Source organism: Leuresthes tenuis, unplaced genomic scaffold (assembly GCF_036924035.1).
Source record: "Leuresthes tenuis unplaced genomic scaffold, fLeuTen1.0.hap1 SCAF_5, whole genome shotgun sequence".
NCBI lineage: Eukaryota > Metazoa > Chordata > Actinopteri > Atheriniformes > Atherinopsidae > Leuresthes > Leuresthes tenuis.
Window position 1 is genome coordinate 24263029 of NW_027325359.1, and position 25722 is coordinate 24288750.

Here is a 25722-nt window from a genome sequence, read left to right on the forward strand (position 1 = left end):
GGATATAATACTCTGGGCTCTTGTCTTTGATTTCACACTTCTCACATTTAGTGTTGAGAAGGTGAGAACCATTAAAAGGATAAAGGAAAGTAGGTATGTCATTTTCGTTTTTCTAAGTTATCAAAACAAATTACACACTCAGGTTATTTCTTGGGAAACTAGCTCTCCTTTTCGGACTCTCGTGTTGGCCTCTGATGCAATGTTGCATTTAACTTTGAGTCCCTGGGGGTTGATTGCGGAGCTAAAGGGAATCAGAGGACAACTCAGATGCCGTCCTCCTCGGCTGTTGACCTTCGGGGAGGTGAGTACCTTCACTAGACTCACCTGTCTGCTCTTCCTCCTCATTTAGCTTAGCTCCACCCTCTGCCTGTGAATTCTCACAGACTTCAGCACTGAGTGGTGAGGCCTCTACAGGCCCCTCTCCTTTTTGCTCCTCACTTCCAATCCAAGCTTTTAGCGGGAAGTTTGAATTTATTGGGTCAACCTCTTCACTTTGTTCACCAACTGCCACCTCTGGTCCTTCTCTTTGTTGGCTTGACTGTGGCTTTACCGTCTTTAATTTGTTGGCAAAAGATTTAGGGCAATCTCAGAAGAGGTGATTTAATTCTCCACAGAGATTACATTTCCTGCCATTTGGACACTCTCCAAAAGTGTCCCCAATTTCTCTGCACTTCCCACATATCACCTTGGTACAAGCCTCAACCAGGTGCCCATGCTCACCACACTTGCGGCAGAGCTTGGGCTGCCCCTGGTACTGGATGTAACCTCGGTTTTCGAGGTGGCCAGAGTGTCACTTTGCATCTCCGCCCACCCGCTGCACTGAGCACTCTTCAGCCCTTTTAAATGGTATAACTTTGCACTCCCGCACGCTCCAGCGAGCACCATTCAAGCAACAACTTTGCACTCCAGCTTCAAACGTCGGCACAGTCGCAACAAGTAAGGCAACTCTACTCAGAGAAGTCACTCTGCACAGTAACAAGATTTCTTTTGCACAGACAGAAAGGGCTTCACCCGCAAAGGTAAAGCCTGCCAAAAATAGCAACAACTCATTAGTGCTGCTCTCCAAGGAAGTCTTTAGTAAAAGGCGAAAGACTTGTACATTATGAAGAGAAACCAGAGTACGATTATCTGTCACTGCGGGAGCAGGGCATCAGGCTAGTTGGCATAGCCACCTTCCCCATGGTGAGCTTTGCTTGGTTGAGACGCTTGCTCCCCCTCCTTGCTCCTCGGCTGACCAAGTAGGAAAAATCGGGCCCTATTCGATGGCTGCCTTGTCTTTTACTCTGTGCAAAAGACAAGGCAGCCACAAACACCACGGGAACACCGTATTGAGGCTTTGTTCTGACCGCTCATTCAGTGTCGCGTTTCTTTCAAGCAATTCTCCCGGTTAGCCCGCACTCGGCTCGCCCCCAGAGCTGTGTTAAAGTCTACTTCGCATTCACTCTCTTTTCTCAGCAGACTAAAAGAAAGTTTCATCTTGGGCTCCCTGAAACTTCCATCCTGCACCACTGTTTGCTTTTTCACAAGAGCAGAGAAGAGCGCACCGTTCCCAGCGGCACTGCAGTACCGGGTCGATGCTTGGAGTGAACGGAGCAAGCTCCTTTTTCAACTCCTATTGCTAAAAATCCATTTAATATGTAGTCCTCGTACAAAGGCCATATCAGATATTAAACTGATAAGAACAGGTACTACACTTGATCTTAGCCAAAAGGCCGAGAAGCGATAACTGTCCACTGGTTCACGTCCGAGGGCCCTTCCTGGCACAATGCACACTTGTAGCGGTGTTCTTTTTATGGCCATAGGTGGCCAGAGTGTCACTTTGCACCTCCGCCCACCCGCTGCACTGAGCACTCTTCAGCCCTTTTAAATGGTATAACTTTGCACTCCCGCACGCTCCAGCAAGCACCATCCAAGCAACAACGTTGCACTCCAGCTTCAAACATCGGCACAGTCGCAACAAGTAAGGCGACTCTACTCAGAGAAGTCACTCTGCACAGTAACAAGATTTCTTTTGCACAGACGGAAAGGGCTTCACCCGCAAAGGTAAAGCCTGCCAAAAATAGAAACAACTCATTAGTGCTGCTTTCCACGGAAGTCTTTAGTAAAAGGCGAAAGACTTGTACGTTATGAAGAGAAACCAGAGTACGATTATCCGTCACTGCGGGAGCAGGGCATCAGGCTAGTTGGCATAGCCACCTTCCCCATGGTGAGCTTTGCTTGGTTGAGACGCTTGCTCCCCCTCCATGATCCTCGACTGACCAAGTAGGAAAAATCGGGCCCTATTCGATGGCTGCCTTGTCTTTTACTCTGTGCAAAAGACAAGGCAGCCACAAACACCACGGGAACACTGTATTGAGGCTTTGTTCTGACCGCTCATTCAGTGTCGCGTTTCTTTCAAGTAATTCTCCCGGTTAGCCCGCACTCGGCTTGCCCCCAGAGCTGTGTTAAAGTCTACTTCGCATTCACTCTCTTTTCTCAGCAGACTAAAAGAAAGTTTCATCTTGGGCTCCCTGAAACTTCCATCCTGCACCACTGTTTGCTTTTTCACAAGAGCAGAGAAGAGCGCACCGTTCCCAGCGGCACTGCAGTACCGGGTCGATGCTTGGAGTGAACGGAGCAAGCTCCTTTTTCAACTCCTATTGCTAAAAATCAATTTAATATGTAGTCCTCGTACAAAGGCCATATCAGATATTAAACTGATAAGAACAGGTACTACACTTGATCTTAGCCAAAAGGCCGAGAAGTGATATCTGTCCACTGGTTCACGTCCAAGGGCCCTTCCTGGCACAATGCGCACTTGTAGCGGTGTTCTTTTTATGGCCATAGGTGGCCAGAGTGTCACTTTGCACCTCCGCCCACCCGCTGCACTGAGCACTCTTCAGCCCTTTTAAATGGTATAACTTTGCACTCCCGCACGCTCCAGCAAGCACCATCCAAGCAACATCGGCACAGTTGCAACAAGTAAGGCGACTCTACTCAGAGAAGTCACTCTGCACAGTAACAAGATTTCTTTTGCACAGACGGAAAGGGCTTCACCCGCAAAGGTAAAGCCTGCCAAAAATAGAAACAACTCATTAGTGCTGCTTTCCACGGAAGTCTTTAGTAAAAGGCGAAAGACTTGTACGTTATGAAGAGAAACCAGAGTACGATTATCCATCACTGCGGGAGCAGGGCATCAGGCTAGTTGGCATAGCCACCTTCCCCATGGTGAGCTTTGCTTGGTTGAGACGCTTGCTCCCCCCCTTGCTCCTCGGCTGACCAAGTAGGAACAATCGGGCCCTATTCGATGGCTGCCTTGTCTTTTACTCTGTGCAAAAGACAAGGCAGCAACAAAAACACCACGGGAAAACCGTATTGAGGCTTTGTTCTGACCGCTCATTCGGTGTCGCGTTTCTTTCAAGCAATTCTCCCGGTTAGCCCACACTCGGCTCGCTCCTAGAGCCGTGTTAAAGTCTACTTCTCATTCATTCTTGTTTCTCAGCAGACTCTTGGGATTTTATCTATAAAATGAATTCCTTCACTCAAACTATGTTAAAACTGCTTTGTCCTTCATATTTACCATGTCTAGAAAGATTTAAACAAAAAAAACAACGTTGTACTTTGCAGTAAAAGACAGAGCAAATCTAAAGTTTCATGAATCCGAGAATAAGCTTACTTTCATGAGTTCTTCACGATTTGGGATTTTGCTATAAAATGAATTCCTTCACTCAAACTAAATCGCTAATCTGTTACATGTAAGGCAGATGTCAAATTCACCGAAATAGGATCTAAGGGTATTCGGCCAATCGAGCTGTAGCAGCTTCGGTAAAAGAGTATAAGTTGAAGAGTTTGTGAATAAAGGTGTGCGCACACATAGTGAGCTGTAGGAAAATAGGCAGGGAGCAATGCCGGCTGGGGTATATGTTCTTGTATGTTGTCTGACTGTTTGATTTGAATGTGTTGTGTAAGTGTCCCGTTGAATGTTACATGTTTGGGCTTTGACACGCTTCACTGTGGTTGTTAACTGTGTGGTGTGTCCTGAAATGTTATATGTTTGGGCTGTGTGACATGCTTAATGCTTGTCAGTAGCTACCCACTTATTCATATATAGCAACTGACAACATAAGAAGTCCGGACATACTTTGATAGTAGTTGTAGAAGTATCCTTATTGATAATAGATAAACTAATTCATAGTGATAGAACAGTAGATGAACAGGTGCCTGCACATGTCTCACGAAAATAAAATGGGTGTATGATTGCTGACGGCAGAGCAATACTGCCAAACTTATGAGTTCTTGTGGCAAACTTGATTCAGTGTCTTGACGTGTATACGCTGTTTCGCTGACTTGATTGTCACAAGAAACAAAGTGTGTTTGATAAGATCCGACCATTTTATTACGGGAGGATCAGTATCAGTATTCGGCTGCAAGTAGGTGTGAATGTCCAACCATAATTTGTAAAAAGCGGGTAAGAAAAGGTTCTCATGCCCGACTATACATTAACAAAAGCGGGAGGAGAGGTCTTCGGATGAGAGTGGGTGAGAATTTCCAACCATAATCTATAAAATGCGGTGAAGAAAAAGGTGTGAATGCTACATAGAACACTCAAAAGTGGAGCGGAAGTGTTCGGCTGCAAGAAGGTGTGAATGTCCGACTATATTTGGTGAAAAGTAGGTGAAGCAAGGTCTGAATGCCCAACCTTACATCATCAAAAGCGAGATCAGGTGTTTGGCTGCAAGAAGGCCATAGTTTGCCAAAAGCGGGTAAGGTGCGAATGACCGACTAAATATCAACAAAAGTGGGGGCGGAGGTCTTCGGATGCAAGTGGGTGTGAATATCCCACCATACAAGTATGGTGGAGAGGAAGCTGTGAATGGCCGACCATAGTAAAAAGCGGGTGAGAAAAGGTGCGAATGTCCACCATTATACACCATCAAAACAGGGAGCGGAGGTGTTTGGCTGCGACAAGGTGTGAATGTCCACCCATAATTAATGAAAAGCGGGCAACAAGTAGGTTTGAATGCCCAACCATACATCATCAAAATAAGGAGCGGAGGTGTTCCGTTGTAAGAAGTTATGAATGTCCGACCATAGTTGGTAAAAAGCGGGTAAGAAAAGGTTAAAATACCCGACTGTACACAATCAATAGCGGGAGCGGAGTTGTTCGGCTACTAAAAGGTGTGAAAGTCCGACCAAGTTTTGTAAAAAGCGGGTAAGAAAAGGTTCGAATGCCCGACAATTTATGATCAAAAGAGGGAGCGGAGTTGTTCAGCTGCAAGAAGGTCTGAATGTCCATCAATAATTGCTAGAAAAAATTAAAGTAAAAATTTTGAAAATCAAACCGCACATGATCATAAGTGGGAGAGGAGGTGTTCAGCTGCAAGAAGGTGTGAATGTCCACCCATAATTACTGAAAAATGGGTAAAAAAAAGGTGCGAATACCCAACCATACATCATCAAAAGCAGCTGTGGATGTGTTCGGCTACAAGAGGGTTTGAACGTCCAACCAAAGTTTGTAAAAAGCAGTTAAGAAAAGTTTCGAATATCCAACCAAACATAATCAAAAGCGGGAGCAGAACTGTTCGACTGCAAGTAAGTGTGAATGTCAGATCATAATTTGCAAAACAACAACTATACACCATCAAATGCGGGAGCGGAGTTGTTCGTCTGTTAGTAGGTGTGAATCTCCGAACATAATTGCTGAAAAATGTGTTAGAAAAGGTAAGAATGCCGGTCCATACATCATCAAAAGCGAGAGAGGTGGTGTTCTGCTGAAAGTAGGTGTGAATGTCCAGCCATAATTACTCACAAACAGGTAAGAAAATGTAGTATTGCCAGATCATACATGATCAAAACAGGGAGCGGAGGTGGTTCAGCTGCAAGAAGGTGTGAATGTCCGACTAAAGTTCAAATATATTCACAAAAGCGGGAGGAGAGGTCTTCGGATGAGAGTGGTTGAGAATTTCCAACCATAATCCATAAAATGCGGTGAAAAAAAGGTGTGATAGAACACTAAAAGGTGGAGCAGACGTGTTCCGCTGTAAGAAGGTGTGAATGTCCGACCATAGTTTGTAAAAAGCGGGTAAGAAAAGGTTAAAATACCCGACTGTACACCACCAATAGCAGGGTTGTTCGGGTACAAGAAGGTGTGAAAGTCCACCCATGGTTTGTAAAAAGCGGGTAACAAAAGGTTCGAATGCCCGAATATATACTATCAAAAGCGGAAGCGGAGGTGTTCGGCTGCAAGAAGGTGTGAACGTCCGACCAAAGTTTGTAAAAAGCAGTTAAGAAAAGGTTCGAATATCCAACCAAACAAAATCAAAAGCGGGAGCAGAGCTGTTCGACTGCAAGTAGGTGTGAATGTCCAGCCATAATTACTCACAACCGGGTAAGAAAAGGTAGTATTGCCAGACCATACATAATCAAAACAGGGAGCAGAGGTGGTTCAGCTGCAACGTGTGAATGTCTGACTATAGTTTGCAAAAAGCGGGTAAGACAAGGTGCGAATAACCGACAATGTATGATCAAAAGAGGGAGCGGAGGTGTTCGGCTGCAAGGTCTGAATGTCCAACCATAATTTCTAAAAACCAGGTAAGAAAAGGCTCGAAAGCCCGACTATACACCATCAAAAGCGGAAGCGGAGGTGTTCGGCTTCAAGAAGACGTGTACCTCCGAACAAAGTTTGTAAAAAGCAGTTAAGAAAAGGTTCGAATATCCAACCAAACATAATCAAAAGCGGGAGCAGAGCTGTTCGACTGCAAGTAGGTGTGAATGTCAGATCATAATTTGCAAAAAGCTGATGAGAAAGGGTGAGAATGCCCGACTATACACCATCAAATGCGGTAGCGGAGTTGTTCGGCTTTGAGTAGGTGTGAATGTCCAGCCAAAATTACTCACAAACGGGTAAGAAAAGGTAGTATTGCCAGACCATACATGATCAAAACAGGGAGCGGAGGTGGTTCAGCTGCAAGAAGGTCTGAATGTCCGACTAAAGTTTGTAAAAAGCGCGTAAGACAAGGTGCGAATGCCAGACAATGTATGATCAAAAGAGGGAGCGGAGGTGTTAGGTTGCAAGGTCTGAATGTCCAACCATAATTTGTAAAAACCGGGAAGAAAAGGCTCGAAAGCCCTACTATACACCATCAAAAGCGCGAGCAGAGGTGTTCAGCTGCAAGAAGGTCTGAATGTCCATCAATAATTTCTTTAAAACATGAAAGAAAATTTTCGAATATCAAACCGCACATGATCATAAGCGGGAGAGGATGTTTTCAGCTGCAAGACGGTGTGAATGTCCACCCATAATTCCTGAAAAATGGGTAAAAAAAGGTGCGAATGCCCAACCATACATTATCAAAAGCAGCTGTGAATATCAGATCATAATTTGCAAAAAGCTGATGAGAAAGAGTGAGAATGCCCGACTATACACCATCAAATGCGGGAACGGAGGTGTTCGGCTCTGAGTAGGTGGGAATGTCCGACCATAATTGCTGAAAAATGTGTTAGAAAAGGTAAGAATGCCGGTCCATACATCATCAAAAGCGAGAGAGGTGGTGTTCTGCTGAAAGTAGGTGTGAATGTCCAGCCATAATTACTCACAAACGGGTAAGAAAAGGTAGTATTGCCAGACCATACATAATCAAAACAGGGAGCGGAGGTGATTCAGCTGCAAGAAGGTCTGAATGTCCGAGCATAGTTTGTAAAAAGCGGGTAAGAAAAGGTTTGAATGCCCGAAAATACACCATCAAAAGAGGGAGCGGACGTGTTCCGCTGTAAGAAGGTGTGAATGTCCGACCAGAGCTGGTAAAAAGCGGGTAAGAAAAGGTTAAAAAACCCAACTGTACACAATCGATAGCGAGAGCAGATGTGTTCGGCTACAAGAAGTTGTGACAGTCCGACCATGGTTTTATAAAAAGCGGGTAAGAAAGGGTGCGAATGCCCGACAATGTATGATCAAAAGAGGCAGCGGAGGCTTTCGGCTGCAAAAAGGTTTGAATGTCCGACCATAGTTTGTAAAAAGCGGGTAAGAAAAGGTTCGCATGCCCGACTATACACCATCAAAAGCGGAAGCGGAGGTGTTCCGCTGTAAGACGGTGTGAATGTCCGACCATAGTTGGTAAAAAGCGGGTAAGAAAAGGTTAAACTACCCGACTGTACACAATAAATAGCGGGAGTGGAGTTGTTCGGCTGCAAGAAGGTGTGAACGTCCGACCAAAGTTTGTAAAAAGCAGTTAAGAAAAGGTTCGAATATCCAACCAAACAAAATCAAAAGCGGGAGCAGAGCTGTTCGACTGCAAGTAGGTGTGAATGTCCAGCCATAATTACTCACAACCGGGTAAGAAAAGGTAGTATTGCCAGACCATACATAATCAAAACAGGGAGCAGAGGTGGTTCAGCTGCAACGTGTGAATGTCTGACTATAGTTTGTAAAAAGCGGGTAAGACAAGGTGCGAATAACCGACAATGTATGATCAAAAGAGGGAGCGGAGGTGTTCGGCTGCGAGGTCTGAATGTCCAACCATAATTTCTAAAAACCAGGTAAGAAAAGGCTCGAAAGCCCGACTATACACCATCAAAAGCGGAAGCGGAGGTGTTCGGCTTCAAGAAGACGTGTACCTCCGAACAAAGTTTGTAAAAAGCAGTGAAGAAAAGGTTCGAATATCCAACCAAACATAATCAAAAGCGGGAGCAGAGCTGTTCGACTGCAAGTAGGTGTGAATGTCAGATCATAATTTGCAAAAAGCTGATGAGAAAGGGTGAGAATGCCCGACTATACACCATCAAATGCGGTAGCGGAGTTGTTCGGCTTTGAGTAGGTGTGAATGTCCAGCCAAAATTACTCACAAACGGGTAAGAAAAGGTAGTATTGCCAGACCATACATGATCAAAACAGGGAGCGGAGGTGGTTCAGCTGCAAGAAGGTCTGAATGTCCGACTAAAGTTTGTAAAAAGCGCGTAAGACAAGGTGCGAATGCCAGACAATGTATGATCAAAAGAGGGAGCGGAGGTGTTAGGTTGCAAGAAGGTCTGAATGTCCAACCATAATTTGTAAAAACCGGGAAGAAAAGGCTCGAAAGCCCTACTATACACCATCAAAAGCGCGAGCAGAGGGGTTCAGCTGCAAGAAGGTCTGAATGTCCATCAATAATTTCTTTAAAACATGAAAGAAAATTTTCGAATATCAAACCGCACATGATCATAAGCGGGAGAGGATGTTTTCAGCTGCAAGACGGTGTGAATGTCCACCCATAATTCCTGAAAAATGGGTAAAAAAAGGTGCGAATGCCCAACCATACATTATCAAAAGCAGCTGTGAATATCAGATCATAATTTGCAAAAAGCTGATGAGAAAGAGTGAGAATGCCCGACTATACACCATCAAATGCGGGAGCGGAGGTGTTCGGCTCTGAGTAGGTGGGAATGTCCGACCATAATTGCTGAAAAATGTGTTAGAAAAGGTAAGAATGCCGGTCCATACATCATCAAAAGCGAGAGAGGTGGTGTTCTGCTGAAAGTAGGTGTGAATGTCCAGCCATAATTACTCACAAACGGGTAAGAAAAGGTAGTATTGCCAGACCATACATGATCAAAACAGGGAGCGGAGGTGGTTCAGCTGCAAGAAGGTGTGAATGTCCGACTAAAGTTCAAATATATTAACAAAAGCGGGAGGAGAGGTCTTCGGATGACAATGGTTGAGAATTTCCAACCATAATCTATAAAATGCGGTGAAAAAAAGGTGTGATAGAACACTAAAAGGTGGAGCGGAAGTGTTCGGCTGCAAGAAGGTGTGAATGTCCGACTATATTTGGTGAAAAGCAGGTGAAGCAAGGTCTGATTGTCCAACCTTACATCATCAAAAATGAGATCAGTGGTGTTTGGCTGCAAGAAGGCCATAGTTTGCCAAAAGCGGGTAAGGTGCGAATGACCGACTAAATATCAACAAAAGTGGGGGCGGAGGTCTTCGGATGCAAGTGGGTGTGAATCTTCCACCATACAAGTATGGTGGAGAGGAAGCTGTGAATCGCTGACCATAGTTTGCAAAAAGCGGTTGAGAAAAGGTGCGAATGTCCAACCATACATGATCAAAACAGGGAGCGGAGGTGTTTGGCTGCGACAAGGTGTGAATGTCCACCCATAATTAATGAAAAGCGGGCAAGAAGAAGGTTCGAATGCCCAACCACACATCATCAAAAGCAGGAGTGGATGTGTTCGGCTACAAGAAGGTTTGAATGTCCGAGCATAGTTTGTAAAAAGCGGGTAAGAAAAGGTTCGAATGCCCAAACATACACCATCAAAAGAGGGAGCGGACGTGTTCCGCTTTAAGAAGGTGTGAATGTCCGACCAGAGTTGGTAAGAAGCGGGTAAGAAAACGTTAAAAAACCTGACTGTACACAATCAATAGTGGGAGCGGATGTGTTCAGCTACAAGAAGGTGTGACAGTCCGACCATGGTTTGTAAAAAGCGGGTAAGAAAAGGTTCGAATTCCCGAATATATACCATCAAAAGCGGAAGCGGAGGTGTTCGGTTGCAAGAAGGTTTGAACGTCCGACCAAAGTTTGTAAAAAGCAGTTAAGAAAAGCGTCGAATATCCAACCAAACAAAATCAAAAGCGGGAGCAGAGCTGTTCGACTGCAAGTAGGTGTGAATGTCCAGCCATAATTACTCACAAACGGGTAAGAAAAGCTAGTATTGCCAGACCATACATGATCAAAACAGGGAGCGGAGGTGGTTCAGCTGCAACGTGTGAATGTCTGACTATAGTTTGTAACAAGCGGGTAAGACAAGGTGCGAATGCCCGACAATGTATGATCAAAAGAGGGAGCGGAGGTGTTCGGCTACAAGAAGGTGTGAAAGTCCGACCATGGTTTGTAAAAAGCGGGTAAGAAAAGGTTTGAATGCCCGAATATACACCATCAAAAGTGGAAGTGGAATTGTTCGGCTGCAAGAAGGTGTGAACGTCCGACCAGTTTGTAAAAAGCAGTGAAAAGCGAGAAAAAGCTTTTCGTTAGTTTTGCATGATTTGGGATTTTGCTTATAAAATGCATTCCTTCACTCAAACTATGTTAAAACTGATTTGTCCTTCATATTTACCTTGTCTAGAAAGATTTAAACAAAAAAAAACCCCAACGTACTTTGCAGTAAAAGAAAGAGCAAATCTAAGATCTAAAAGTTTCAGGAATCCGAGTATAAGCTTGCTTTCATGAGTTCTTCACGATTTCGGATTTTGCTACAAAATGAATTGCTTTGCTCAAACCAAGTTAAACCTGCTTTGTCCTTCCATATTTATCAATGTCGAGATAGATTTAAACAAAACAAAGAAAACACGTTGTACTTTGCAATATAACAAATAGCAACACTGAAGGATCAGGAATCCGAGAATAAGCTTTTCATGTGTTGTGCATGTTTTGAGATTTTGTTTTAAAATGAATTCCTTCACTCAAACTATGTTAAAACTGCTTTGACATTGATAAATATGAAGACAAAGCAATTTTAACTTGGTTTGAGCAAAGCAATTCATTTTATAGGAAAATCCGAAATCATGCAGAACGTATGAAAATAAGCTTATTCTCGGATTCCTGTTCCTTCAGTGTTGCTCTTTCTTCTACTGCAATATACAATGTTGTTCTTTGTTGAAGTCGATCTAGACATTGATAAATATGAAGTTAAAAGCAGTTTTAACATAGTTTGAGTGAAGGAATTCATTTTATAGCAAAATCCCAAATCATGCAGAACGTATGAAAAGAAGCTTATTCTCGGATTCCTGTTCCTTCAGTGTCTCTCTTTCTTCTACTGCAATATACAATGTTGTTCTTTGTTGAAGTCGATCTAGACATTGATAAATATGAAGGACAAAGAAGTTTTCACTTGGTTTGAGTGAAGGAATTCATTTTATAGCAAAATCCCAAATCATGCAGAACGTATGAAAATAAGCTTATTCTCGGATTCCTGATCCTTCAGTGTCTCTCTTTCTTCTACTGCAAAATCTAATGTTGTTCTTTGTTGAAGTCGATCTAGACATTGATAAATATGAAGGTAAAAGCCGTTTTACCATAGTTTGATTGAAGGAATGCATTTTATAAGCAAAATCCCAAATCATGCAGAACTCATGAAAAGCTTTTTCTCGGATTTCTGAACCTTTCTTTCTTTTACTGCAAAATACTACGTTGTTTTTTGTTCAAATATATCTAGACATTTATAAATACCAGCCGAACATCTCTGCTGCCGCTTTTGATAATTTATGGTTTGGTATTCTTACCTTTTCTTACCCGTTTGTGAGTAATTATGGCTGGATATTCACACCTTCTTGCAGCCGAACACCACCTCTCCCGCTTTTGATGATGTATGGGCTGGCATTCTTACCTTTTCTAACACATTTTTCAGCAACTAGGGTGGGACATTCACACCTACTCACAGACAAACACCTCCGCTCTCGCATTTGATGGTGTATAGTAGGGCATTCTCACCCTTTCTCATCAGCTTTTTGCAAATTATGATCTGACATTCACACCTACTGCTTTTTACAAACTATGGTCAGACATTCACACCGTCTTACAGTGCAACACCTCCGCTCCCGCTTTTGATGGTGTATAGTCGGGCATTCAAACCTTTCTTACCCACTTTTTACAAACTTTGGTCGGACATTCAGACCTTCTTGTAGCCGAAAACCTCCGCTCCCTCTTTTGATCATACATTGTCGGGCATTCGCACCTTTTCTTACCCGCTTTTTACAAACCATGGTGAGACTTTCACACCTTCTTGTAGCCGAACACATCCGCTCCCGCTATTGATTGTGTACAGTCGGATATTTGAACCTTTTCTTACCTTCTTTTTACCAACTATGGTTGGGCATTCACACCCTTACACCCTTACAGCGGAACACGTCCGGTCTGTCTTTTGATGGTGTATGTTCGGGCATTCGAAGCTTTTCTTACCCGCTTTTTACAAACTATGCTCGGACATTCAAACCTTCTTGTAGCCGAACACATCCACTCCTGCTTTTGATGATGTATGGTTGGGCATTGGAACCTACTTGTTGCCCGCTATTCATTAATTATGGGTGGACATTAAAACCTTGTCGCAGCCAAACACGTCCGCTCCCTGTTTTGATCATGTATGGTTGGACATTCGCACCTTTTCTCACCCGCTTTTTGCAAACAATGGTCAGCAATTCATAGCTTCTTCTCCACCATACTTGTATGGTGGGATATTCACACCCACTTGCATCCGAAGACCTCCGCCCCCACTTTTGTTGATATTTAGTCGGTCATTCGCACCTTACCCGCTTTTGGCAAACTATGGCCTTCTTGCAGCCAAACACCTCTGATCTCGCTTTTGATGATGTAAGGTTGGGCATTCAGACCTTGCTTCACATGCTTTTCACCAAATATAGTCGGACATTCACACCTTCTTGCAGCCGAACACTTCCGCTCCACCTTTTAGTGTTCTATCACACCTTTTTTTCACCGCATTTTATAGATTATGGTTGGAAATTCTCAAACACTCTCATCCGAAGACTTCTCCTCTCGCTTTTGTTAATATATTTGAACTTTAGTCGGACATTCACACCTTCTTGCAGCTGAACCACCTCCGCTCCCTGTTTTGATCATGTATGGTCTGGCAATACTACCTTTTCTTACCCGTTTGTGAGTAATTATGGCTGGACATTCACACCTACTTTCAGCAGAACACCACTTCTCTCGCTTTTGATGATGTATGGACCGGCATTCTTACCTTTTCTAACACATTTTTCAGCAATTATGGTCGGAGATTCACACCTACTCACAGACGAACAACTCCGCTCCCGCATTTGATGGTGTATAGTTGGGCATTCTCACCCTTTCTCATCAGCTTTTTGCAAATTATGATCTGACATCCCTCCCTCCTGAGCTGTCACCTTATCGTGGTGGGGGAGTTTGCGTGCCCCAATGAGTCCGGGAGCTATGTTGCTCGGGGCTTTAAGCCCCTGGTAGGGTCACCCAAGGCAAGCAGATCCTAGATGAGGGACCAGACAAAGAACAGCTCAAAAGACCCCTTATGATGAACAAAAAATTTGGACCTCGTGATCCCTTGCCCGGATATGGGACACCGGGGCCTCCCCCCGGAGCCAGGCCCGGGGGTGGGGCCCGGCAGCGGGCGCCTGGTGGCCGGGTCTGTGCCCATGGGGCTCGGTCGGGCATAGCCCGAAATGATGACGTGGGTCCCCCTTCCGACGGGCTCACCACCCGTGGGAGGGGCCAAGGGGGTCGGGTGCGATGTGAGCTGGGTAGCGGCCGAAGGCAGAGGCCTTGGCGGTCTGATCCTCGGCTACTGAAGCTAGCTCTTGGGACGTGGAATGTCACCTCTCTGTTGGGGAAGGAGCCGGAGCTGGTGCGCGAGGCTGAGCGGTTCCGGCTAGATATAGTCGGACTCACCTCGACGCACGGCTTGGGCTCTGGAACCAGTCCTCTTGAGAGGGGTTGGACTCTCTTCCACTCTGGAGTTGCCCGTGGTGAGAGGCGCAGAGCAGGTGTGGGCATACTTATTGCCCCCCGGCTGTGTGCCAGTACATTGGGGTTTACCCCAGTGAACGAGAGGGTAGCCTCCCTCCGCCTTCGGGTGGGGGGACGAGTCCTGACTGTTGTTTGTGCCTATGCGCCAAACAGCAGTTCAGAGTACCCACCCTTTTTGGAGTCTCTGGGGGAGGCACTGGAGAATGCTCCTACCGGAGACTCCCTCGCTCTGCTGGGGGACTTCAATGCTCACGTGGGCAATGACAGTGAGACCTGGAGGGGTGTGATTGGGAGGAACGGCCCCCCCGATCTGAACCAGAGTGGTGTTATGTTGTTGGACTTCTGTGCTGGTCATGGACTGTCCATAACGAACACCATGTTCAGACATAAGGGTGTCCATATGTGCACTTGGCACCAGGACACCCTTGGCCGCAGTTCGATGATCGACTTTGTGGTTGTATCATCGGACTTGCGGCCGTATGTCCTGGACACTCGGGTGAAGAGAGGGGCGGAGCTGTCAACTGATCACCACCTGGTGGTGAGTTGGCTCCGCTGGTGGGGGAGGATGCCGATCAGACCTGGCAGGCCCAAACGTATTGTGAGGGTCTGCTGGGAGCGTTTGTCAGAATCCCCCGTCAGAAGGAGCTTTAACTCCCACCTCCGGCAGAGCTTCAACCATATCCCGGGGGAGGTGGGGGACATTGAGTCCGAATGGGCCATGTTCCGTGACTCCATTGCCGAGGCAGCTGATCGGAGTTGTGGCCGTAAGGTGGTCGGTGCCTGTCGTGGCGGCAACCCTCGAACCTGCTGGTGGACACCAGTGGTGAGGGAAGCCGTCAAGCTGAAGAAGGAGTCCTATCGGGCCTTTTTGGCCAGTGGGACCCTGGAAGCAGCTGATAGGTACCGACAGGCCAGACGGGCTGCGGCTTCGGCGGTTGCTGAGAAAAAAACTCGGGCCTGGGAGGAGTTCGGTGAGACCATGGAGAACGATTTCCGGACGGCCTCGAAGAGATTCTGGTCCACCATCCGGCGTCTCAGGGGGGGGAAGCGGCTCACAGTCAACACTGTTTACAGTGGGGACGGGGCTTTGCTGACCTCAACTAGGGATGTTGTGAGTCGGTGGGGGGAGTACTTCGAGGAACTCCTCAATCCTACCAACACGTGCTCGGAAGAGGCAGAGTCGGAGAGCTCGGAGACGGGGCCTCCCATTTCTGGGGCTGAGGTTGCCGAGGTGGTCAAAAAGCTCCTCGGTGGCAAGGCCCCGGGGGTGGATGAGGTCCGTCCTGAGTTTCTCAAGGCTCTGGATGTTGTAGGGCTGTCTTGGCTGACACGCCTCTGCAGCATCGCGTGGACATCGGGGACAGTGCCTCTGGACTGGCAGATTGGGGTGGTGGTCCCCCTCTTTAAAAAGGGGGACCGGAGGGTGTGTTCCAACTATAGGGGTATCACACTCCTCAGCCTCCCTGGTAAGGTCTATTCGGGGTTATTGGAGAGGAGGATCCGTCGGATAATCGAGCCTCGGATTCAGGAGATGCAGTGTGGCTTTCGTCCTGGCCGTGGAACAGTGGACCAGCTCTATACCCTCGGCAGGATCCTGGAGGGTGCATGGGAGTTCGCCCAACCAGTCTACATGTGTTTTGTGGACTTGGAGAAAGCGTTCGACCGTGTCCCTCGTGGAGTCCTGTGGGGGGTGCTCCGGGAATATGGAGTGCCGGACCCCTTGATAGGGTCCGTTCGGTCTCTGTATGACCGGTGCCAGAGTTTGGTCCGCATTGCCGGCAGTAAGTCGGATACGTTTCCGGTGAGAGTTGGACTCCGTCAGCGCTGCCCTTTGTCACCGATTCTGTTCCTAACTTTTATGGACAGAATTTCTAGGCGCAGCCAGGGCGTTGAGGGTGTCCGATTTGGCGACCTCAGAATCGGGTCTCTGCTTTTTGCAGATGATGTGGTTCTGTTAGCGTCGTCAGGCCGTGACCTTCAGCTCTCACTGGAGCGATTCGCAGCCGAGTGTGAAGCGGCTGGGATGAGAATCAGCACCTCCAAATCCGAGACTATGGTTCTCAGCCGGAAAAGGGTGGAATGCTCTCTCCGGGTCGGGAATGAGATCCTTCCCCAAGTGGAGGAGTTCAAGTATCTCGGGGTCTTGTTCACGAGTGAGGGACGAATGGAGCGGGAGATTGACGGGCGGATCGGTGCGGCGTCTGCAGTGTTGTGGGCTCTGCACCGACCCGTCGTTGTGAAGAGGGAGCTGAGCCAGAAGGCGAAGCTCTCTACTTACTGGTCAATCTACGTTCCCATCCTCACCTATGGTCACGAGTTGTGGGTAGTGACCGAAAGAACAAGATCGCGAATACAAGCGGCCGAAATGGGTTTCCTCCGCAGGGTGTCTGGGCTCTCCCTTAGAGATAGGGTGAGAAGCTCAGTCATCCGGGAGGGGCTCGGAGTAGAACCGCTGCTCCTCCGCATTGAGAGGAGTCAGATGAGGTGGCTCGGGCATCTGGTTAGGATGCCCCCTGGGCGCCTCCCTGGGGAGGTGTTCCGGGCACGTCCCACTGGGAGGAGACCCCGGGGAAGACCCAGGACACGCTGGAGAGACTATGTCTCTCGGCTGGCCTGGGAACGCCTCGGGGTCCCCCCGGAAGAGCTGGAGGAAGTGGCCGGGGACAGAGACGTCTGGGTTTCTCTGCTCAAGCTGCTGCCCCCGCGACCCGACCCCCGGATAAGCGGCAGATGATGGATGGATGGATGGATCTGACATCCACACCTACTTGCAGTCGAACAGTTCTGCTCCCGCTTTTGATTATGTTTGGTTGGATATTCGAACCTTTTCTTAACTGCTTTTTACAAACTTTGGTTGGACGTTCACACCTTCTTGTAGCCGAACACATCTACAGCTGCTTTTGATGATGTATGGTTGGGCATTCGCACCATTTTTTTCCCCTTTTTTCAGGAATTATGGGTGGATATTCACATCTTCTTGCAGCGGAACACCTCCTCTCCCACTTATGATCATGTGCGGTTTGATTTTCGAAATTTTTACTTTCATGTTTTCTAGCAATTATTGATGGACATTCAGACCTTCTTGCAGCTGAACACCTCCGCTCCCGCTTTTGATCATACATTGTTGGGCATTCGCACCTTGTCTTACCAGATTTTTACAAACTTTAGTCGAACATTCACACCTTCTTGCAGCTGAACACCTCCGCTCCCGCTTTTGATGGTGTAAAGTCGGGCTTTCGAGCCTTTTCTTACCCGGTTTTTAGAAATTATGGCTGGACATTCAGACCTTGCAGCCAAACACCTCCGCTCCCTCTTTTGATCATACATGGCAAATGGATTTAATTTTAACAAGTCAGGGGTGAAACTGTTCACCTCCAACATATTTTATTTCCTACGTCATCCATCTGTGCTCGGGGCCAAGGCTGAGATAAACAAGGAGTTATCTCATAGAGAGGAACAAACAAATCCCAGCAGAAACCTTGAGGAGGAACTCCATCTGCCCCCACCCAAGAGGAACTTTGGAAAGGAGAGACATCAGAGGCAAGAAGAGAGGTCTTTATTTGCCCCAAACCCTCTCAACAGCACTAATGACCAGGACCAGGGACCAGGACCAGGACCTTCCCCAGCCCCCCAAACCCCTGACAGGTCATTGTGCTCCTCACCCTCCCTTTCTCCCTCCTCCTCCCCTCACCTGAAATTCACTGAGGAGATGATGGAACGGGTCAATGCTGGGCTTAGATCTACCCCCCAGCCCAATCCCTTTTTATCCCCCATAAACCCCCCACCAAAGCGGCCAAAGGTTCCCCGCCGAGCCCCGCCCCTACTAGAGCAGCCGAAGCGACGGAGCCCAGCCCCACCCCCTTCTGTCCCTTCACGCTGCCACCATGTACTGTCTCCGCAGTCTGATGTGTGATGTGTGAGGGGTCCAGGCTGTGTGAATTCTGACAGTCGTGACTTTTCCCAGGACAAGCTGGGACCCTGTTTATTAGAAGATCTTAAAATTTCTGTACTTTTAGGTGACAGAAGGAGAAATGTGACCCAGTCAAAACACAGAGAGTTGCACTCAAAAAGATCTTTAAATAAAGTAAACATACCTTGTGTGCCACAGACTGCACCCAAACACGAGGGGGCAAATAATACCTCTAAAACACTTAAGTTGGCTTTATTAAATGTTAGGTCTTTAGCTGGGAAAACATTCTTAATTGATGATTTTATCACTGAGCACACCCTGGATTTTATGTTTTTAACTGAAACTTGGTTGGAACAAAATAACAGTGCTGCTGTTCTTATTGAGTCAACCCCTCCTGGTTACAGTTTTATCAGCGAGGCCAGAGTGAGCAGGAGAGGAGGAGGGGTCGCAGTCTTATTCAATGAATCCTTTCAATGTAAGCAGTTATCTCCTGGAAGTTTTCAGTCCTTTGAATATATGGCTATACAGGTGAAGGCCTCACCCAGTGTCCTGTTTCTGAATATTTACAGGCCCCCTAAATACTGTTCAGATTTTTCTGAAGACCTCAGTGAACTGCTGTCTATGATCTGTGTTGATTTTGACTGTATAATTATTGTTGGTGATTTTAACATCCATATGGACAATCCTCAGGACAGAGGGACTAAAGACCTGAGTAACACTCTGGACAACTTTGGGCTGACTCAGCATATAACAGAGCCTACGCACAATAGGGGGCACACTCTAGACTTAGTGATCTCCAAGGGTCTAAGCATTTCAAAGATTACTGTGTCTGATGTGGGCCTGTCTGACCATTCCTGTGTTTTCTTTGAGAGTACGATTTCAGTGCACACAAATGTCTCAACAGCAGTGATCTCAAAACTGAAAACAGTAGTAAGATCTTTAACCAGGTTTTCTCCTTAGCACCTGCCCTGTCCGGGGGTTCAGTCAGTGAGCTCGTCAGTAGCTTTAATACTAAAATGTTAAATGTTATGGATACTATTGCTCCCATTAAGGTGAAGGTTATCTCTGGAAGGAAGAAGTCTCCATGGCGAAATTCCACACTGGTGAAAAATGGGAAAAGAGTGTGTCGGAAAGCTGAGCGCCGATGGAGAAAAACAAATCTCCAGGTTCATTATGACATCTATAAAGAGAAACTTCACTCTTATAATTTACAACTGAGGAATGCAAGGAAATCCTACTTCCCTGACATCATCACCAAAAACAGTCATAATGCTCGGGCCTTATTTGCTACAGTTGACAGGCTAACAAACCCTCCTGTGTCAGTGGCAAATGAACTCCATTCCACCATGGCCTGCAATGACTTTGCCAAATTCTTCATAGACAAAGTCCAAAATATTAGACAAGCAGTTGGTACATCAGCAGCAGGTTCAGCATATGTACTGTGTCCACCGAAAACCGGTTTAAACACCATGACACTATTTCAACCCATTAACAGTAAAGACCTGGAGGACATCTTACGTCACCTGAAGTCCTCCTCTTGCTGTTTAGACATCCTACCAACAGGTTTTTTCAAAGGGGTCTCAAAGACTTTGGAGTCAGACCTGTTACTGATTGTGAACCTGTCCTTAACGTCAGGTGTGTTTCCAGAGCCACTAAAAACAGCTGTAATTAAACCTCTGCTGAAAAAGGACAATCTTGATAAGACGCAAATGAACAACTACAGGCCCATCTCAAATCTCCCATTTTTAAGTAAGATCATTGAAAAAGCGGTTTTTCAACAGCTTAATTACTTTTTAACACAAAATAACTGCTATGATACCTTCCAGTCAGGCTTTAGACAGCACCACAGCACTGAGACTGCTCTGACCAAAGTGTTTAATGACATATGTCTGAATACAGACAGTGGAAAAATGTCAGTCTTAGTTTTACTGGATCTCAGTGCTGCCTTTGATACAGTTGACCACAATATATTACTCAAACAACTGGAGAACTGGGCTGGTCTTTCCGGAACTGTACTAAACTGGTTCAAAACATACTTAGAGAACAGGAAGTACTTTGTGTCAATAGGTAACTTTACATCTGAGCAGACAAGAATCACAAGTTCCCCAAGGTTCCATCCTGGGACCTCTTCTGTTTAACATCTACATGCTCCCACTGGCACAGATTATAAAAAACAACCAAATAAACTACCATAGCTATGCAGATGACACACAGATGTATATAACAATGTCACCAGGAGACAGAGGGCCTGTACAGGCTCTTGGAAAATGCATTGAGGAGATTAATGACTGGATGTGCCACAACTTCCTCCAGCTAAACAAAAACAAAACTGAGGTAATTGTCTTTGGAGCCAAAGATAAACGATTGAAAGTCACCACAGAGCTTCAATCTATAAATCTAAAAACGACCAACCAGGCCAGAAATCTGGGTGTAGTGATGGACTCAGACCTAAATTTGGACAAACACATTAAGGCATTAACAAAGTCAGCCTACTATCACCTTAAGAATATATCAAGGCTAAAAGATCTGATGTCTCAGCAGGACCTGGAAAAACTAGTCCATGCATTCATCTTTAGTAGGCTTGATTATTGTAATAGCATCTTTACAGGTCTGCCTAAAAAGTTCTGATGCTGGTCTATAAAGCTCTGAATGGTCAAGGACCAAAATACATCAGTGACCTCCTGACCCACTATGAACCTTCCAGACCCCTCGGGTCATCTGGATCCGGTATTTTATCAGTTCCCAGAGTCAAAACCAGACATGGAGAAGCTGCATTCAGCTTCTATGCTCCACATGTCTGGAACAAAGTCCCAGAAAGCCTCAGATCAGCTGAAACACTCAGTGTATTTAAGTCCAGGTTGAAGACACATCTATTTTCAGCTGCATTTGAATAAGCTTGAGTTTCAAAACGGAATCATGTTTTAACTATTGATTTTATCTTTCATATATATAATTTTTTCTGATTTTATCTATTGTTCTTATTTCCTTCTTTTGTTTAAATTTTAAATCATGCTTTTTATTTCTTCTGTTTTAATGTCTCTGTGAAGCACTTTGAATCACCTTGTTGTTGAATTGTGCTATACAAATATACTTGCCTTGTCTTGCCTTGCCTTACATTGTCGGGCATTCGCACCTTGTCTTACCCGCTTTTTACAAACTATAGTCAGACATCCACACCTTCTTGCAGCTGAACCACCTCCGCTTACTGTTTTGATCATGTATGGTCTGGCAATACTACCTTTTCTTACCCGTTTGTGAGTAATTATGGCTGGACATTCACACCTACTTTCAGCAGAACACCACCTCTCTCGCTTTTGATGATGTATGGACCGGCATTCTTACCTTTTCTAACACATTTTTCAGCAATTATGTTCGGAGATTCACACCTACTCACAGACGAACAACTCCGCTCCCGCATTTGATGGTGTATAGTCGGGCATTCTCACCCTTTCTCATCAGCTTTTTGCAAATTATGATCTGACATCCACACCTACTTGCAGTCGAACAGTTCTGCTCCCGCTTTTGATTATGTTTGGTTGGATATTCGAACCTTTTCTTAACTGCTTTTTACAAACTTTGGTTGGACGTTCACACCTTCTTGTAGCCGAACACATCCACAGCTGCTTTTGATGATGTATGGTTGGGCATTCGCACCTTTTTTTTACCCATTTTTCAGGAATTATGGGTGGATATTCACACCTTCTTGCAGCTGAACACCTCCTCTCCCACTTATGATCATGTGCGGTTTGATTTTAGAAATTTTTACTTTCATGTTTTCTAGCAATTATTGATGGACATTCACACCTTCTTGCAGCTGAACACCTCCTCTCCCACTTATGATCATGCGCGGTTTGATATTAGAAATTTTTACTTTCATGTTTTCTAGCAATTATTGATGGACATTCAGACCTTCTTTGCAGCTGAACACCTCCGCTCCCGCTTTTGATCATACATTGTCGGGCATTCATAACTTGTCTTACCAGATTTTTACAAACTTTAGTCGAACATTCACACCTTCTTGCAGCTGAACACCTCCGCTCCCGCTTTTGATGGTGTAAAGTCGGGCTTTCGAGCCTTTTCTTACCCGGTTTTTAGAAATTATGGTTGGATATTCAGACCTTGCAGCCGAACACCTCCGCTCCCTCTTTTGATCATACATTGTCGGGCATTCGCACCTTGTCTTACCCGCTTTTTACAAACTATAGTCAGACATTCACACGTTGCAGCTGAACCACCTCCGCTCCCTGTTTTGATCATGTATGGAGTGGCAATACTACCTTTTCTTACCCATTTGTGAGTAATTATGGCTGGACATTCACACCTACTTGCAGTCGAACAGCTCTGCTCCTGCTTTTGATTTTGTTTGGTTGGATATTCGAACCTTTTCTTAACTGCTTTTTACAAACTTTGGTCGGACGTTCACACCTTCTTGCAACCGAACACCTCCGCTTCCGCTTTTGATGGTATATATTCGGGAATTCGAACATTATCTTACCCGTTTTTTACAAACCATGGTCGGACTTTCACACCTTCTTGTAGCCGAACAACTCCACTCCCGCTATTGATTGTGTACAGTCGTGTAGTTTAACCTTTTCTTACCCGCTTTTTACCAACTATGGTCGGACATTCACACCGTCTAAAGCGGAACACCTCCGCTTCCGCTTTTGATGGTGTATAGTCGGGCATTCGAACCTTTTCTTACCCGCTTTTTACAAACTATGGTCGGACATTCAAACCTTCTTGTAGCCGAAAAGCTCCGCTCCCTCTTTTGATCATACATTGTCGGGCATTTGCACCTTTTCTTACCCGCTTTTTACAAACCATGGTCGGACTGTCACACCTTCTTGTAGCCGAACACATCTGCTCCCGCTATTGATTGTGTACAGTCGGGTTTTTTTAACCTTTTCTTACCCGCTTTTTACCAACTCTGGTCGGACATTCACACCTTCTTACAGCGGAACACCTCCGCTCCCTCTTTTGATGGTGTATGTTCGGGCATTCGAACCTTTTCTTACCCGCTTTTTACAAACTATGCTCGGACATTCAAACCTTCTTATAGCCGAACACATCCACTCCTGCTTTTGATGATGTGTGGTTGGGCATTCGAACCCACTTCTTGCCCGCTTTTCATTAATTATGGGTGGACATTCACACCTTGTCGCAGCCAAACACCTCCGCTCCCTGTTTTGATCACGTATGGTTGGACATTCGCACCTTTTCTCACCCGCTTTTTGCAAACTATGGTCAGCAATTCACAGCTTCCTCTCCACCATACTTGTATGGTGGGATATTCACACCCACTTGCATCCGAAGACCTCCGCCCCCACTTTTGTTGATATTTAGTCGGTCATTCGCACCTTACCCGCTTTTGGCAAACTATGGCCTTCTTGCAGCCAAACACCTCTGATCTCGCTTTTGATGATGTAAGGTTGGGCATTCAGACCTTGCTTCCCCTGCTTTTCACCAAATATAGTCGGACATTCACACCTTCTTGCAGCCGAACACTTCCGCTCCACCTTTTAGTGTTCTATCACACCTTTTTTTCACCGCATTTTATAGATTATGGTTGGAAATTCTCAACCACTCTCATCCGAAGACCTCTCCTCCCGCTTTTGTTAATATATTTGAACTTTAGTCGGACATTCACACCTTCTTGCAGCTGAACCACCTCCGCTCCCTGTTTTGATCATGTATGGTCTGGCAATACTACTTTTTCTTACCCGTTTGTGAGTAATTATGGCTGGACATTCACACCTACTTTCAGCAGAACACCACCTCTCTCGCTTTTGATGATGTATGGACCGGCATTCTTACCTTTTCTAACACATTTTTCAGCAATTATGGTCGGAGATTCACACCTACTCACAGACAAACAACTCCGCTCCCGCATTTGATGGTGTATAGTCGGGCATTCTCACCCTTTCTCATCAGCTTTTTGCAAATTATGATCTGACATTAACACCTGCTTTTGATGATGTATGGTTGGGTATTCGCACCTTTTTTTTACCCATTTTTCAGCAATTATGGGTGGACATTCACACCTTCTTGCAGCTGAACACCTCCTCTCCCACTTATGATCATGTGCGGTTTGATTTTCGAAATTTTTACTTTATTTTTTTCTAGCAATTATTGATGGACATTCAGACCTTCTTGCAGCTGAACACCTCCGCTCCCGCTTTTGATCATACATTGTCGGGCATTCGCACCTTGTCTTACCAGATTTTTACAAACTTTAGTCGAACATTCACACCTTCTTGCAGCTGAACACCTCCGCTCCCTCTTTTGATTATACATTGTCGGGCATTCGCACCTTGTCTTACCCGCTTTTTACAAACTATAGTCAGACATTCACACGTTGCAGCTGAACCACCTCCGCTCCCTGTTTTGATCATGTATGGTCTGGCAATACTACCTTTTCTTACCCGATTGTGAGTAATTATGGCTGGACATTCACACCTACTTTCAGCAGAACACCACCTCTCTCGCTTTTGATGATGTATGGACCGGCATTCTTACCTTTTCTAACACATTTTTCAGCAATTATGGTCGCAGATTCACACCTACTCACAGACAAACAACTCCGCTCCCGCATTTGATGGTGTATAGTCGGGCATTCTCACCCTTTCTCATCAGCTTTTTGCAAATCATGATCTGACATCCACACCTACTTGCAGTCGAAGAGTTCTGCTCCCGCTTTTGATTATGTTTGGTTGGATATTCGAACCTTTTCTTAACTGCTTTTTACAAACTTTGGTTGGACGTTCACACCTTCTTGTAGCCGAACACATCCACAGCTGCTTTTGATGATGTATGGTTGGGCATTCGCACCTTTTTTTTACCCATTTTTCAGGAATTATGGGTGGATATTCACACCTTCTTGCAGCTGAACACCTCCTCTCCCACTTATGATCATGTGTGGTTTGATTTTAGAAATTTTTACTTTCATGTTTTCTAGCAATTATTGATGGACATTCAGACCTGCTTGCAGATGAACACCTCCGCTCCCGCTTTTGATCATACATTGTCGGACATTCATACCTTGTCTTACCAGATTTTTACAAACTTTAGTCGAACATTCACACCTTCTTGCAGCTGAACACCTCCGCTCCCGCTTTTGATGGTGTAAAGTCGGGCTTTCGAGCCTTTTCTTACCCGGTTTTTAGAAATTATGGTTGGATATTCAGACCTTGCAGCCGAACACCTCCGCTCCCACTTTTGATCATACATTGTCGGGCATTCGCACCTTGTCTTACCTGCTTTTTACAAACTATAGTCAGACATTCACACGTTGCAGCTGAACCACCTCCGCTCCCTGTTTTGATCATGTATGGAGTGGCAATACTACCT

At 45.6% G+C, this 25722-nt stretch overlaps 5 non-coding genes across 5 annotated transcripts; all 5 read right to left on the reverse strand.

Moving 5' to 3' along the window:
- Positions 1-1008: 1008 nt before the first annotated feature.
- On the reverse strand, positions 1009-1122 carry LOC140307813 (U5 spliceosomal RNA). The gene has a single exon (XR_011915843.1). It is a non-coding gene; the product is annotated as a U5 spliceosomal RNA (small nuclear RNA).
- A 411-nt stretch (positions 1123-1533) lies between these two features.
- LOC140307903 (U2 spliceosomal RNA) lies at positions 1534-1724 on the reverse strand. The gene has a single exon (XR_011915925.1). It is a non-coding gene; the product is annotated as a U2 spliceosomal RNA (small nuclear RNA).
- A 308-nt stretch (positions 1725-2032) lies between these two features.
- Positions 2033-2146, reverse strand: LOC140308142 (U5 spliceosomal RNA). Its single transcript, XR_011916116.1, has one exon. It is a non-coding gene; the product is annotated as a U5 spliceosomal RNA (small nuclear RNA).
- Positions 2147-2557: 411 nt separating this feature from the next.
- On the reverse strand, positions 2558-2748 carry LOC140308313 (U2 spliceosomal RNA). The gene has a single exon (XR_011916271.1). It is a non-coding gene; the product is annotated as a U2 spliceosomal RNA (small nuclear RNA).
- Positions 2749-3033: 285 nt separating this feature from the next.
- On the reverse strand, positions 3034-3147 carry LOC140308143 (U5 spliceosomal RNA). Its single transcript, XR_011916117.1, has one exon. It is a non-coding gene; the product is annotated as a U5 spliceosomal RNA (small nuclear RNA).
- Positions 3148-25722: the final 22575 nt, after the last annotated feature.